Source organism: Oculina patagonica, chromosome 11 (genome assembly GCF_052425735.1).
Source record: "Oculina patagonica isolate OP01 chromosome 11, crgOcupat, whole genome shotgun sequence".
NCBI classification, from domain to species: domain Eukaryota; kingdom Metazoa; phylum Cnidaria; class Anthozoa; order Scleractinia; family Oculinidae; genus Oculina; species Oculina patagonica.
This window is the reverse complement of record NC_135768.1, coordinates 16,765,186-16,780,246: the sequence shown is the minus strand read 5'-3', so window position 1 is coordinate 16,780,246 and position 15,061 is coordinate 16,765,186. Positions and strand designations below refer to the sequence as shown.

The 15,061-nt window shown below is 36.6% G+C and overlaps 1 protein-coding gene and 2 pseudogenes across 1 annotated transcript in view; 1 reads left to right on the top strand and 2 right to left on the bottom strand.

Annotated features, from left to right (window-relative positions):
* The window catches only part of LOC144630341 (alpha-1,6-mannosylglycoprotein 6-beta-N-acetylglucosaminyltransferase A-like), a 241,034-nt gene that overhangs the window by 147,963 nt on the left and 78,010 nt on the right, over positions 1 to 15,061 (top strand). The window lies entirely within an intron of this gene.
* On the bottom strand, positions 9,215 to 10,314 carry LOC144631239 (melanocortin receptor 3-like; annotated as a pseudogene).
* On the bottom strand, positions 12,313 to 13,181 carry LOC144630873 (melanocyte-stimulating hormone receptor-like; annotated as a pseudogene).

The window sequence follows — 15,061 nt, the reverse complement described above, 5'->3', positions numbered from 1 at the left end:
ATACGTAAAGTAAAACAATAGAAAAACTAAAAGTTCTAATTAAAATAGGGAAGTGTCAAGTAAATAATTTGGCGCGGATAGAGTCACTTTGTGTGTTTAGCGAAGGATTAATGTCCCTGATGAACAGCATTTCGTATACGAGACAGTCAAACTTGCTTCTGCATTTCTTTAAAACTCTGAAAAGGTGATCAATCTTTGCTCCTTTGGCTATTTTTTCAAATGGCAATTTTTTTCTTTTTATACCAGTCAGAAGCCTTTCGGTTATACGCTTTCCTACCCAAATCCCTTCACCTGCCCTCCCCAAAATTGTTAACTTTATAGAACAGATCTTTTTAAGACATTCAACTCAATTCAATTATAATTTTTCTCATTGCACCTAAACTATACATCAACAAAGAATAAACCAAACAAAGACGTTATTCTTAAGAAGAAGGAACCATTCAAAATTTATTAACATTGTAGCAAGGAGAGTAAATTTATTTTAAAACAAGTCGCAATTCAAAACAAAATTATATACTGCGGATACTTTAACTGAAATAGCTTAAGTACAAAAAAAATAAATTTTAGTGCTCGCTGCACGATGTGATTAAATACAAGACCGTGTAGTGTATAGAAAACAGAAAGATAAGTTGTCGTTTGTCATGTGACAAACGTTTTACTTTGTATTTAAGTAAAGTTGTAAGAGAACAATTTTCTTCTTGAATAAGAAAACTAACTTGACTTAAGGTTAGCAAATTCTTAATATTTTTTTTTACTTCAAGTACACTTATCCTCCGAATTTTTTTCCTTCTTCAGTGCAAACATTAAACAAGCCATGCATTACAAAATGCTGGTGGCTTATGCACCGTACACTACGAACATACGAAATTGTTTTTAGGCTGTATAAAACTCGAAGTAATTATGTAGGAAAAAACGCTAAAGGTAAAAAAACACACTGTTTTCACCTATGTCGAACTAAGGAAACAAATATTCACGGTGTAATAAACATCACTTGATGCTCAACAAGCCTTTCATCTAATTAAAACAGCTAACGATTACTTAAGTTAGTTTTAAAGCTTCGAGGTCAAAAGATTTTGAACACGTTTGAAAAAAAAAGTTTCCAGTGAAACCCTTTAAAACGCTACCTTCCTCCGTTTGTTTACATAGCATGTGCTTTGCTGCCTTTACAACTGCCGTTTGAAGCTCGCGAACGCGCCAGAAATACAGGAATTGATGATTGAAGTTCATAAACGCTACAGTCTCTCATGAAGTCCAAGGGTTCAGAGTGGGGGAAATAACTAAAATTGTTATTGAAGTGAAAAGCGGAGTATGACACAGAATCTTCACGATGTAATAATATTTATTATATAGCCGCGAGTGTTTTACTGGAAAATAGACCACTCGTAAAATTCATACGAAACTGCATCCGGGGCGTATTTTCCATATCCTCACTAGTGAGGATATCGATGACGTCATTTCCTGCCTTTGCACGGTTGTTTGTGCAAAGCTGTCAAAGCCGGTTGGAAATGGCGAGCTATCGAGATCGATTCGTGAAGTTCACTGAAGCCAAAATAAATGCCTTACTGAGGAGCAGGAAAATGCTAACACGAAGTAGAAAGCTTCTTATGACTTGAAATTATTCAAAAGAGCTTCTTGCTTGTGGAAAGTCAGACGAAGAGATCGAGAGGGAAAATCAAGAAATTCCAGCCGCCGAACTGCAAGAATACGCGATCAGAAATCAGTAGAAAAGCGGTGAGTTTGAGCAGGAACAGATTTCAAAACGGCGAATTATTTACTGTCAGTGACATTGATGAAAGCTAATAAACAGCCTGTTTTTACATTTTCGTTCTACATCTTCTTAAAGCTTCAGTTCGCGAAATTTTGCCTTTCAGTTTGGCAATTTGCTCAATTGTTATATTTAGCCGTCGCTCGTGTTTATAAAGCTTTTGATTAATAAAAATGTTTTAACTTTTACTTCATGCATGATTTTTGTCTATATAATAAAAAGAAAATTACACGGTGGCTTGAAGATATGAATTTTATTTTCTCGTGGTGAAAGCAATATTTTACTCATTCGCTGCGCTCATTCCTAAAATATTGCTTTACCACTCGAAAATAAAATTCATATCTTCGCGCCGCCGTGTAATATCCTCTATATATAAAACTGTTTTTGACACAGTAGTCAATCGATGTCTATTTTGATTATTTTCTGCATTTAAACTTTCCACAGCCAGTTGTTGAACATGAATGTGAAGTTGTTGTTGACGGACAATCTGAAAGATATTCAAATATAACAAACAACATAAAGTGAAAGAAAAATAACGATACTAACAGCTATGGTATATAGTCCAGTCATTTTACTTAAAATAATGGGTCAACCTGCAACTAATTGCAACAGAAGAAATTCCAACGGTTTCTGACCGAGAAACTTATCATTAATATCATATTAAAAGTCCCAGAAAATCCCGGCAGGGAAAGTCATTGAAAAATGGGTTTTTTTAGAAGCTACGAGACACGTTTTTAGAGATGCACGGAAACGAGGCTGAATAAAGCTTTTCCAAAAATGCGCGTGTTTATGTCTTAAAAGTCAAAAGTACAACGAAATTTGAAACGATATCTCAATTGGAAGGTTTTCTTATTTTAGAAATCAAGTTAATTTGTGATATTTCATCTGTACACAGCTTTAATTTTATGTCTATTTTAGTTGCTTGCCGCGTAAAAAAGTCGCAACCCTAGCCTGTGTATGGGACTGAATGACATTAAGTAAAGTTGGCTTTTTTATCTGGAGCGATTTTTTATTTTTTAATTTGTAATGAAACTTGTTGAACTGTTTAAACCTTTCTTCAAAAATAGTGATACAATTCAAGGAAGCTTAATTTTCGTGTGGAAAGAGAAATAAAAGCGTGAGTTGGCGTGAGATCGAAGTTTTTAACTCGGAGGCGTGTATGAGACTCACACCCAAGGCGGGTGAGTTCGCAGGTATAGTGTGCTGTGTTTGACGCCTGCAGAAATTTTAATCTTCGTCGAACAAAATGGTTTAAGAACTTCAATGTTCTGTGCTCCGATCAGGTAAGTGTATTCTGAGTTCTCTTCAAGAGTAGTTTTTTCTTTCAAAATGGAGAAGTTTACCTTTGCTGACTCATAGTGTATCACATCCAATGCACTGTTTCTAAAGCGATTCTAACGAGTTTTCTGGGCTACAGTATTTCTTTGAGTCTTTCAACGCAGTTGAAATGCGACGTATTACATTCTGGTTTCAAAAATATTTACTAAAAAGCGAGATCACTGCATACAATGCTGCAGTGAGTTAAAATAAGAACAACGTTATCCTTTCTTCTACTTATAAAGAATGATATGTTTCCGAAAGGTTTTAAACCCGATTGCTGAAATTTATTGGGCGAAACATAGAGCGTCTATGATTCTATTGCACGTTTGACACAGTCTAATTTGTATCCTGGTTATTTTTTAGACCAGCAAGAGCCTAAAATGGATGAAATGTGTTGTGCAATTTGTCAAAAATAGTATCTCTCCGTCTGAAGGGAAGTGAAGGTATAAACCGTGCAAGCGCAGAGCGCAATGACATCCAAACTATTCCCGGTCAAAAGGTACACAAGACATGTCGCCGCACGTATTGCCACCCTAGTAACATTGGCCACGCCAAGAAACAAGAAATTGCAAGCTCGAAAACCTCAAGTAAACGTCGTTCATTGGATCGCAAGACTGAAAAATTCTTTAGCTTTAAAACTGACTGTTTCTACTGTGGTAACAAAATTGATTTTGAGAAGCAAAAGAGAAAGCCAGGAGAGGTGTTCCGTGTGACAACCCTCGAGACAAGAGAGACTGTGCTAGACACATGTTCAGAAAGGGGGATTCTTGGGCTGAAGTGGTACAGGCGAGAATTTTAAATGTCTATGATTTTCCGGCCGCCGGTGCTGTTTACCATCAGCTATGCAGCGTCAACTTCAGACCAAAAAACAAATGCCAAAAGTATTCAGTGCGTCAGATCAGCTGGATAGTAAGAAAAGAAAAAAAAAACGAAGCTTTCATCAAAGTGGCGAACTTTCATAATTACTGTCATGGATCTAATGGAGGAATATCTTGGTGACTCAGCTACTGCTGCATATAGCCACACCCATATGAAGGCAAGACTTCAGGAACACTTTGGCGATCAGATTATTATAACCGAGATCAACGAAAGCCAAATGTTGTAACATTTAGAAGTACTGCATCAGCTATTCTGCACGAATTTCACTCACAGCAAAAGGAAGTTGATCTGGTTTCGGAAAAAATAAGTATTATCAGAACTCGGTTGCCTCAAGGTTGATTAAGAATGACATCAAATTGTTTAAAACATCTAACGAATCGAAACAGAAGCTGAGGAAAACGTTGACTTCCTTCCAGCCACGTTAAAGATGTTTTTGGAGGGTATTCTGGTTGGTAAAGATAACGTGAAGTTAGCATCAATTGGACAGGCTATTGTTCAGACGGCGCGACCTAGAGTGATTCTTGCGCCTTTACAAGTTGGTTTAGCAGTGCAGCTTCATCACAACTTCGCATCGAGATTTCTAATAGACACCCTTCTTCGCAACGGCTTCTGTTCTTCGTACCAAGAGGTACAGCTGTTTAATCAAAATGCTGCATTGGACCAGGGAACTGATATGCCAGATTATGACGGAAAGTTTGCTCAGTACATAGCTGACAATGTGGACCATAATCTACGTATCCTTGACGGTAACGACACCTTTCATGGCATGGGCATGATTTGTATCATCACTCCTGGCACAAACCGAAAAAGAAGCGTCCTGAGACGAAAGTTAAGTCCTCAAGACATCTCAGCAGCTGGAAAAGTTGGCCTACGCCCGCCATCTGAGCCAAGGCAATCACAAGTGGAAATAAATTACAATGACGTAGTTGTTGCAAGAGAAGTAGATCCCACAGCGAATTTGGAAATACTTTGGAAGACGTCCCTGCTGTTTAACACCACACGCCCAGCATGGGCTGGAATGATGCAAGCTGTCCACCGGGGTAGCCATCAGGGGAAGTCATCAATAACATTTCTATCGATGATCGACCTGAACCCAAGTGAAGTCACATGTATTTCCTCCACTCTGAAAACATGCGCGGCGCCACAACATCGCTAACCCTATCAAGATTTCGATGATAGCGATGATGACGGTGATTGACACAAGAGCTGGAAGAAACTGTGAAATTCGTTTTCATTTCACAAACGATATTCTTTTAGAATATTTCACCATTGTGAAAGATATATTTATTTGTTGGCTCGCTTGCAAATTTTTGTGCGATCCATAAAAGGATAATAAACTATCGCAACTACCATTTTTGGTGTAGACCGATTCGCTTCACAATTGAAAATTTAAATATAATGAGATTTATTTTGCTTATTGAATACTTTTTGATTAGTTTTTCCTCCGGATGAAAGTTTTCAAGCATATTTAAAGTATATTTCATGGTTTTTGGATGAAATAAATGAAATTCTGGCAATAAACAAGCATAATAACAGAACTTCTGTTTTTGAGCCTCGTTTTCATGTTACGCAAAAGCACGACTTAGAATCCGTTAAATTTTCGAGATGTTCCCATGCATGGATCCTTTGGGACTTTTAGTATGTTGATCTAGAGACTTATTCGAAATGATTTGCGGCCAGAAAGCTTCTGTTGCAATTAGTTGCAGGTCCAACCACAAAATGACTGGACTAATAAGCATTTATGCTTCAACAAGTTTAAATGATCATAGGAAGCTTATGAACCAAGGATTCGCTAATGTATATATAGCGCTATGTACTCATTAAATCAGCAAACGATTGGTTATGATAGTTTTTTAGGTTCGACATCAAAAGATTCCGAAAAAAAAAAACTAAAAATAACTTTTTGGACTCCACTCAAACTATAGATACGTTAGCTTTCTTCTGTTTGTTTACATAACATCCGCCTAGCTGTCTTTACAACTGCCTTTCGAAGCTCCTCGAAGGCGCCAGCTATACAAAAATGGATTGATAGATGAGTTCATATATGTTGCAGTCTCTGTTAACCAACTGAAATAGACGGCCTTGTTGACAAAAAAACAAACACCGGTGCATAACACAGGATCATCACGATGTAATATATAAAAGTGCTTATAGCACTCTTTTTAGACCGCTGAATGTTCACATTATTTTCAGCATTTACATTTTCCACAGCCTGTTGTTGCGCGTGAATTTGTAACTGAGATTCCGATGTAACAAACAGAAGAAATCAAAAGGCAGCTAGCAATAGAAATAACTTGAGTAGAATAGTAAAGACTTATATTCAAGGAGGAAAAGAGTGTTAACAGGATGGCTATGAGCCAAAGCGCTGCTGATGTATATATAGCGCGCTGTGTATTCATCAAATTCGGATATCGCATGTGATAATGAAGAGCCATGATCCGATCCACACTTATGATTGTCATTGTAGAAAGCGAAACACCACATACAACAATTGCCATCTTACTCACTACTATGTACAAGGAACCATTTTTTGTAAGTTGAAAAGTGATGTAAAGCGGTTGCACGAGAAACCCAACGAGAAGATCCGAAACAGCCAAACTGCAGAGCAAAATAAATGATGGTGAGCGAAGCAAAGGAGTTCTCAATATGGCGGCTAGCACCAGAGTGTTGCTAATAATGGATATGAGCATCAGTGGAGCATTCAGGGCAGGGCATTTATAGAAAAAGCGCAATATAAGTATTAAATATTATTATTATTATTATTATTATTATTATTATTATTATTATTATTATTATTATTATTATTAGTTAATGATGATAATAGTTTCAGGATGAGAAATGTTTCCCATATTGCCGGAAAAATCCGCTTCTGATTCGTGTGCTGTCTGCTGGCCTCACACCCTTTCAAACGAATGTTTAAAGTTATAACCCGGTATTATGGAGTATCCGGCTCATTTCCTAGACAAATACTACTCCCTCACTGTCCCTCACTGAAAAAAAATATAAGCTCTTAAACTGTGATTTGAATTTATATTCATATGATATAAACACAGTGTGCAAAAAAATATTGTTTGGTAAAATGGCATTGAATATATGAATGTTGACATAACAGTATGGTGCACGATGACAGATGTTTGAATTCAAGGAATCAAAAGGTTATTAAAACAGTCTTGACCATTCTTGTTTATTTAAGGTACTTTTTGGCATTTTTCTACCTAAGAAAACTATTATGATGAGGCTCTTTTCAATTTTAAATTAATTTTTGGCCTTTCAAAAATGATTGATGCTATCGACACATTCTTTATTCTACTTTATTAGCTGAACGGAAGATAGGTACAATGCATGTGCAAATCAAAATATTAGAGCGTGTCTTTCTATTTATAATAAAAGCTACCAAAGAAAGCATAGGCTTTCTGCTATCATAATTATTTATCACATGCAGCGAGATCAGTTCGACATTTAAATCACTCCAGAAAAAAACATGTTAGACCGCCTTGCAATTTCGTTTCATTTCAATCCAATTAATTAATGATATGGAACATGGGTGTTTAGATGACTAAAAGTTGAAGAAAAGATAAAGGTGCGAATTCTAGAATTATAAAATCAGCAACTAGATCAGTATGCAAATTTCTGAGAATTGTTACTAAACATGTTTATAGAGCGATGGCATTGCTTTATCAGCATTTCGGCTTTCCACAGCCTGTTGTCAAACATGAATCTGTAACTGACGCTATCTTATAATCCGATAGATTCGAAACTAACAAACAGTTGAAAGTAACAGACAAATAGCATTACATTATGTTCCAAAATGAAGGACAAAAGAAGGGTGGAGCGCCAAGAGTTGCCGATATATACATCTTAAACTCATTAATAATTCATCATGTTAAAACAAAGAAAATCATTAATCAGCATGGGTTTTTACGATTCTCTTACTCAGTTTACTCCGTAGTTATTGTTTCGATCGAGAAGATATGTCAAATACTCGAGACAGTGTTTGACATTGGCGACTTCGGCTATCCAAACACCTCAAATTTTGTCACAGGCAGCCCAAGCGATGGCTTCGTTAATAATTTGCAACGGTCGTTGTCGGTTCGACTCAAGCGATCGAAAAATATGCTACATAAATCGATGAATTTTAGATCTTTCGTTCCTAAATTACAATAAACTGTAAGCCATATTAATAAAGATCACTAACCTAATGTTGATTGTGTGTTATTGTGAGATTTGATGGGGTTTTGGGACTATTAATTCCTGACTTGGTATTAGTAGGGGGCGTCAGCGGCAAGTGCAAAAGAGGCCAAGATCTAGACAACACGAACTTAATAGCTTGCTATCTGGCACGCACGCCCTGACTAGAACATGCTTCAATTGTTCTCTAAGATGATCGATGACGCCACTTATATTAGATTATGATGTTACATAATCTTTGTTTCAGCGACAGCCGAATGTATACTGACATGGCCTACGTAGCATTAAGAGCAGAAGAGGTGTAGATTTGACGAAAACCAATTAAAAAACTAGAGCTTTTAAAGTGGCGCTACTTAAACGCCTAAAACAAAAGTTAAGAGCACCATGACTCTTTGTAACTGATCAGGAAATCAAAACGTCTAAAAATGACAACGTTTTAACCAGCTTCGATGATGCATTTTATGCCGATGTGTTTATTTAAAATGAACGTCTTCAGAAAGTGAGGAAGTTAAAATTCCACGCTTAGAACAACTAATTTTTGACATAAAGTACACTGTGTTTTTTTATGAACAAAACGTTTTAACCAACGTCCTGTGAAACTGCATTTTTTTTTTAGATTTTTTTAAATTATATATTCAGCTGCCGAGTTTTATCAGTTGAATGGCACTACTTAAAAGATCTATTTTTATTCGTCAACTGTGGTCTAATTCGCTTTTCTTCTTAGGGCTAGGGGTATTGTTTGTGTTGTTTGTCTATTGCTACGTTTGCAAAATATGAAGAACTCTTGAAAATAGTGCAAGACACCCATAAGTTTCATTCAATTATTTTGAATGAGTGTTACTTCATAAAATGATGGTCTCGTCTCACTTGAGACCAGGAAATGCATGAGAACCAGTCTCTTTTAGTGTCATTACTACAAACGGATAAATTTAAGTCTATCAATAAAAAGCTGCCATGTTGAATAGCAAAAGCAAAACGGATTTCAGGATTCTTCATGGTCTACATATTATTTTAGTTTCCGCTAATGGAAACCTTTATTTGAACCCTTACTCCCTGTGTTAGCTAGTTTTCTTCAGTCTGTTTGCATAACATCTGCTTTGCTGTCTTTACAACTGCTCTCCGAAGCTCATGAATACGCCAGCAATACAAAAATGGGTTAATGGACGAGTTCATAAATGCTACAGTTTCTGCAAAGCTCCACGCGCTTGTCCAGCCATTGCCAGAAATAACCAAAATAATAAACACCGGTGTATAACACAGAATCATTACTATGTAATATATAAAAGTATTGATGGCACTTTTTTTCGATCGCTGCATGTTCTGATTAGTTTCAGCGTTTAAACTGTCAACAGCCTGTTGTTGAGCGTGAATTTGCAGCTGATGCTGACGAACAATTCGATAAATTTGGATGTAACAAATAGTAGAGACTGAAAGACAAAGAATAATACTAAAAGCAGAAGAAAGATTATTTGCATGCCAAGACGTCTTCCAAAATTTTAAAAATGATAACAGAATGACAATGAGCCAAAGAGTCACTGATGTATACATAGCACGCTTTGTACTCATTAAATTCGGATATCGCATATGATAATGAAGAGCCAAGAACCGATCCACACTTATGGCAGTCATTGTAAAGAGCGAAACACCACATAAAGAACGGGCCAATATGGACAGTGCCTGACGCAGGGAACCGTTATCCGTTAGCAGATATATAGGCAATGTAAACTGGCTGTAAGACAAGTCCAACGAGAAGATCTGAAACAGCCAAACTGCAGAGCAAGATAAACGGAGGTGAACGTAGCGAAGAGGTTCTCAATATGGCGGCTAGCACCAGGGTGTTGCCAATAATGGATATAAGCATCAATGGAGCATTCAAAACACAGTTTATGATAGCAAAATTGTCAGGACGAGAGTCACTTTTGCCCGTATCGCTTGATTTGTTAATTTCTGTTTGGCTTGCCATCTTCGCGTTCCTTCTCACGTTTGAAATAGAGAAACCTTGTTTTGCTCCAATAGTCCATATGTACACCTAAATAATATATTATGATAACTTGAGAAATAGGTCTATCGCATCAGTCTAGATCTGCTGCTGTTGCCCCACATAAAGTTAAAATGGCCTTTGAAGTCCCCTAAATATCATAAGGGTACCTTGAAAAGTATTGATTGTCGATTATTTCTGACTAAAACCGGCAAACCGTCAAGGAAGAAAAACCTCTTCATCGACAGCTGAATTTATGTTGACATTGAGGCATTGCCCACTACATGTTGACTACTTTTTTATTATTATTATTCGAGGGTTAAAATACTTTAAATGTTATTTGCGAAAATTGAATTCAGCTGTTATGCTTCAGCAAAACAAAAGATTGGAACAGCATGGCTCTAAGTGAGTAATTAACAAAGTAATCTAATTTTTCCAAAGATGGAACTGGACTTCTTAAACAAATTTTTAACACGCTAGGTTATAATTAGCCTTCAGTTACTATTTTTTTCCAACAACAAAGTATATTATTCTGGGTTGTTATTGTAAGTTTTTAACAGCAGCCAAGTTTTATTCCGTTATCTTGAATGCGCAACACTTATGACATGATGCCTCATCTTACAATCATTAAAAGTGATCTGCGAATACAAAATAAAAATATCAGGACGAGAGTCACCTTTTCCCATATCGCCTGAATTGCAAATTTCTGATTGGTTTGGTATCTTCGCGTTCCTTCTCAGGCTTGAACAAGTGAAGCCAGGTTTTCGGTCCAATAGTCGATACGTACAGCTTTACAATATGATATAACTTGAAGAATATGACTATCGCATCAGTCTGCTGCTTGTCACATATAAATTTTGAGTGCTCTTTGATTCAAGTCCCAAAGTCAGGTTTACCTAATTAACTAGCAACCTGCATCTGAAGATGTCTCTCAAAGTTTTGAGTGTCCACTTCGATTACCTCCGTATTTGTAATTAAAACAGGTAGGAAAGAAATAACCCTTCAGCGACAGTTAAATTTATGATGACAAAGCGACATTGTCCACCACACGGTGACTTCTTTTTGTATTCGAGGTTTCTATAACTTTCAATGTTATATGCGAAAATTGAAGGTAGCTGTTATACTTGCGACAACAAAAGACTGAAGCAGCATGGCTCTTAGTGAGTGACAGGAAGCAAATTAATTTTTCCCAAAGATACAGATAAATGAATTATCCAGCTGCGACTATTCACTTCCTTTTAAAAATACAAGCTATTAAATACAGCAAAGGCCATGCTGTAATATTAAGCAATTTGAAAAAATTCGAAGATTATATTTCACGCTCGAATAAGTAATTTTGGCTTAAGCAGCTACATTTGGTACACTATCTTCATTTTCTGACATATCATCGCCAAGAGTGGTCCTTTCGCCAAGTTATTGGCATCTTTCAATGCTTTCAAGCTTTGGGAAGTTAAAACAATGGTACATTTGGAAGCAATTATATAAAAAGAGGTTTGAACAGTAAAAGGCAAGTTAATTAAAGTTATAAGTTTGCATAAAATTTGGTGGGGTATTTAATTGTCCTTCACAGTTGAGAGATGAAGTATGTTCTTGACGGAATCAAGGATCTGGCCATAGAAATGAAGCATCAACTAGAATGGATGAATTAATAAAACAAACAAACAAACAAACAAACCATTTTTGCAATCGACACCAACGAAGATTGACGCATTCCTCGTCACGAATTTGAACGACTCATCAGCTCTATATCATCGTAAATGTATTTTGCCCTCTCTTTTGTTATTAATTCCCCTAAAAAAGGATCGAAGGGTGAATAAGAAGAGTGAACTATAATGCCTTACATGCCAAGTTAATGAGTCTTCCTCGATTGTTCCGCATTAAATCGCGCTTCCTGACTTAAAAACTGCCATTCGAAGCTTGTGAATGCACCATAAAATGAAAAAAAATATAATAAAATAATAAAAAAAACTTGACTAGTTGGTGTTTTGCTAGCTCTGGTTGCAGATCATTGCACCGTAACGAAAGACTCGAAGTTACTTTTGGCTCTCCAAGATACAAAGACTGATGCCAATATTTGAGGAAAGCATCAAAGGCATCAATATATAGATATTTTGAAGAATTTGGGCAACTTGGTCGTAGCTCATGCCTAGGAGTATTAACGTAATAAACTTTACCTCTATTTCTAAGTAAACGAGTTTTCCACTCTTTGATTACAAAACATCTGCTTTGCTGTCTTTAAAACTGCTGTTTGAAGATCACGAAGACGCCAGCAATACAAAATTGGATTAATGGCGGAGTTCATAAATGCGACAGTATGTGCTAAGGTCCGCGCGTTTGTCCAGTTGTTGCGGAAAATGGCTAAAATTGACATGGAAGCAAATAACGGGGTATAACACAATATCATAACGATGTAATATATAAAAGTGTTTTCGCGCTTTTGGTCAGTCGCGGCATGTTCTGATTAATATTTGCAGTATTAGTTTCCACAGCCTGTTGTTGAACGTGAATTTGTAACTGATGCTGTCTAACAATCCGATAGATTCGCACGTAACATAAAGTACAAGTTAAAAGGCAGATTATTATGCCAGAAGCTGCAGCAAAGAAATAAGCATTCTTTTTCCAAAGGAACAGCAATGATAACTGAAAGCTAATTAACCAAATAGTTGCTGATGTATACAGAGCGCGATGTGTAGTTATCAAATTCGGATATCGCATGTGATAATGAAGTGCCAAGAACCGATCCACAGTTATGGCTGTCATCATAAGAAGCGAAACACCACATCCTAACGCAGCCAATATGAACAATACTTGGAAAAGCAAATCATTTTCCGTGAGCTGATGGGCAATGTTAACCGGTTGTAGGACAAGCCCAACAAAAAGATCCGATACAGCCAGACTGCAGAGCAAAATTATAGACGGCGAGTGAAGCGACGGACTTCTCAATATGGTAGCTAACACCAGAGTGTTTTCAAATATGGATATCATCATCAATAAAACATTTAGTACACAGTTTATGATAACAACAGTATCAGGACTAGAATTACTGCCCATAATGTCGGGAAAATCAGCCCCTGATTCGTGTGCCGTCTCTGAACACCCTCTCTAACGTAACGTTTAAACTTATAACACGATATTGCGGAGTGTTCGATTCATTTGCTCGACAAATACGACTCCCTCGCTGACAATGAGAGCACGAAAAAATTAAATTTATATTCGAATGAAATAAACACACTGTGCAAAAAGTTATTGTTGGTTTGTGGCATTGAAAATATGATGTAGACATAAGTTGGCAGATGTTTGAATTCAAGAAATCGATCAATATCGCTTCAGAAAAGGTTATTAAAACAGCTAGCTCATCAGTCTTAACCATTCTTGTTTATTTTACGTTTATTATTACTTGTTTGGTGTTTTGCTACTTTAGAAAACTATTGTTATGAGGTTTTCTTCAATCTGAAATTATTTTTGTACCTCCGAAAAATGATTTATAATATCATGAAATTCTTTATTCTACTTTATTAACGGAATAGAAGGTAGCTACAATGGATGTGCAAATTAAATTATTAAAAAGTAAATTAAATTATTGGAAAGTGTTTTTCTATTATTAATTAAAGCTAATATAAATGCAGCGTAGACTGTACTGTCATTATTCTTTAACACATTCAGCGAGATCTGTTCGATATTTAAAATCACTCCACTCGAGCTAAAAACATGTTATACCGTCTCAAAATGTTTAAATCGAGCCGGTTGTTAGAAACCCTTTTTAAAAGAAGTTTCTCAGATGTTTTTTGTATACGTGAAAATATTGAAGGAACGCAGCCAGGATACAACATATTATAAAATTTAAAACGATCTCTGGCTTAAAAACTTTAAAAATACGAGCTTTCGGCTGTTTGAACTACAGCCTTCGACGGGTAAAATGTAAAAAGGTAAAAAATGCAGTATGTGAAGTTGCGAAATAGAAATGCTAATAACTAAGAATATTTGTGAAAAAGAATGTTGTACTGTCCAGGTAGAGGACAGGAATTGTTATCCGCATTGGGAGTTAGCTTCGAATGCCACGCTTCCAACGTTTTTCTTGTTCTAAAGCCGCCTTTGTCAATGACAGATGCATTATCAAAGTCAATCGCGTGATTATTGGACTAGATGTGATTAGCGATTCTCGAACCTTTTGCCGCGGTTTTAACATTTCGCAGGTGTTCTTTTTTCCTGGTGTTGAAGGCTCTGCCCGTCTCACCAATGTAACACCATGAACACTCAGCACAAGGAATTTTATAGACAACGTTTGTCTGCGATTCCAAAGAAGGTCGAAATTTTGGAGCCGGGAACTGTTGTTGGAGGGTGGTCAGTGGTTTGTTTACTACTGTGATATCGTGCTTTTTGAGAACACGGGTCAGAGGTTCTGTTACGCCTTTAATGTATGGTAGAGAGGCGAATGACTTGTGTGATTCGGGCGCCTCGACCATCTTGAAAAATGTTCCAACAAGTTCCTCCGGGGACAACACAGTCAAGGGTCGGGTTTTGTTAGACTAGATGTTTTTAATGAACTTCGATGGGTAACCATTAGATTCAAGTGCTGAATGAACTCGGTTAAGTTCTCGTTGTTTTCCTTCGGAAGAGTTGGGTAAATCCAAAACTGGATTGATGGACGAGTTCATAAAGGTTACAGTCTCGCTATTGTCCAATAATTGGGAGAAATAACTAAAATTGTCACTGTAGTGTAAAGGGTGTATAACACAGAATCATCACGATGTAATATATAAAAGTGTTTTGGCACCTTTAGTCGATCGTTGCATGTTCGGATTATTTTCTGCATTTAAACTTTCCACGGCCTGTTATTGAACGTGAATTTGAAAATGATGTTGACGGACAATCCGGTAGATTCTAATGTAACAAACAGCAGAAAGTGAAACAAAATTTAACAATACTTACAG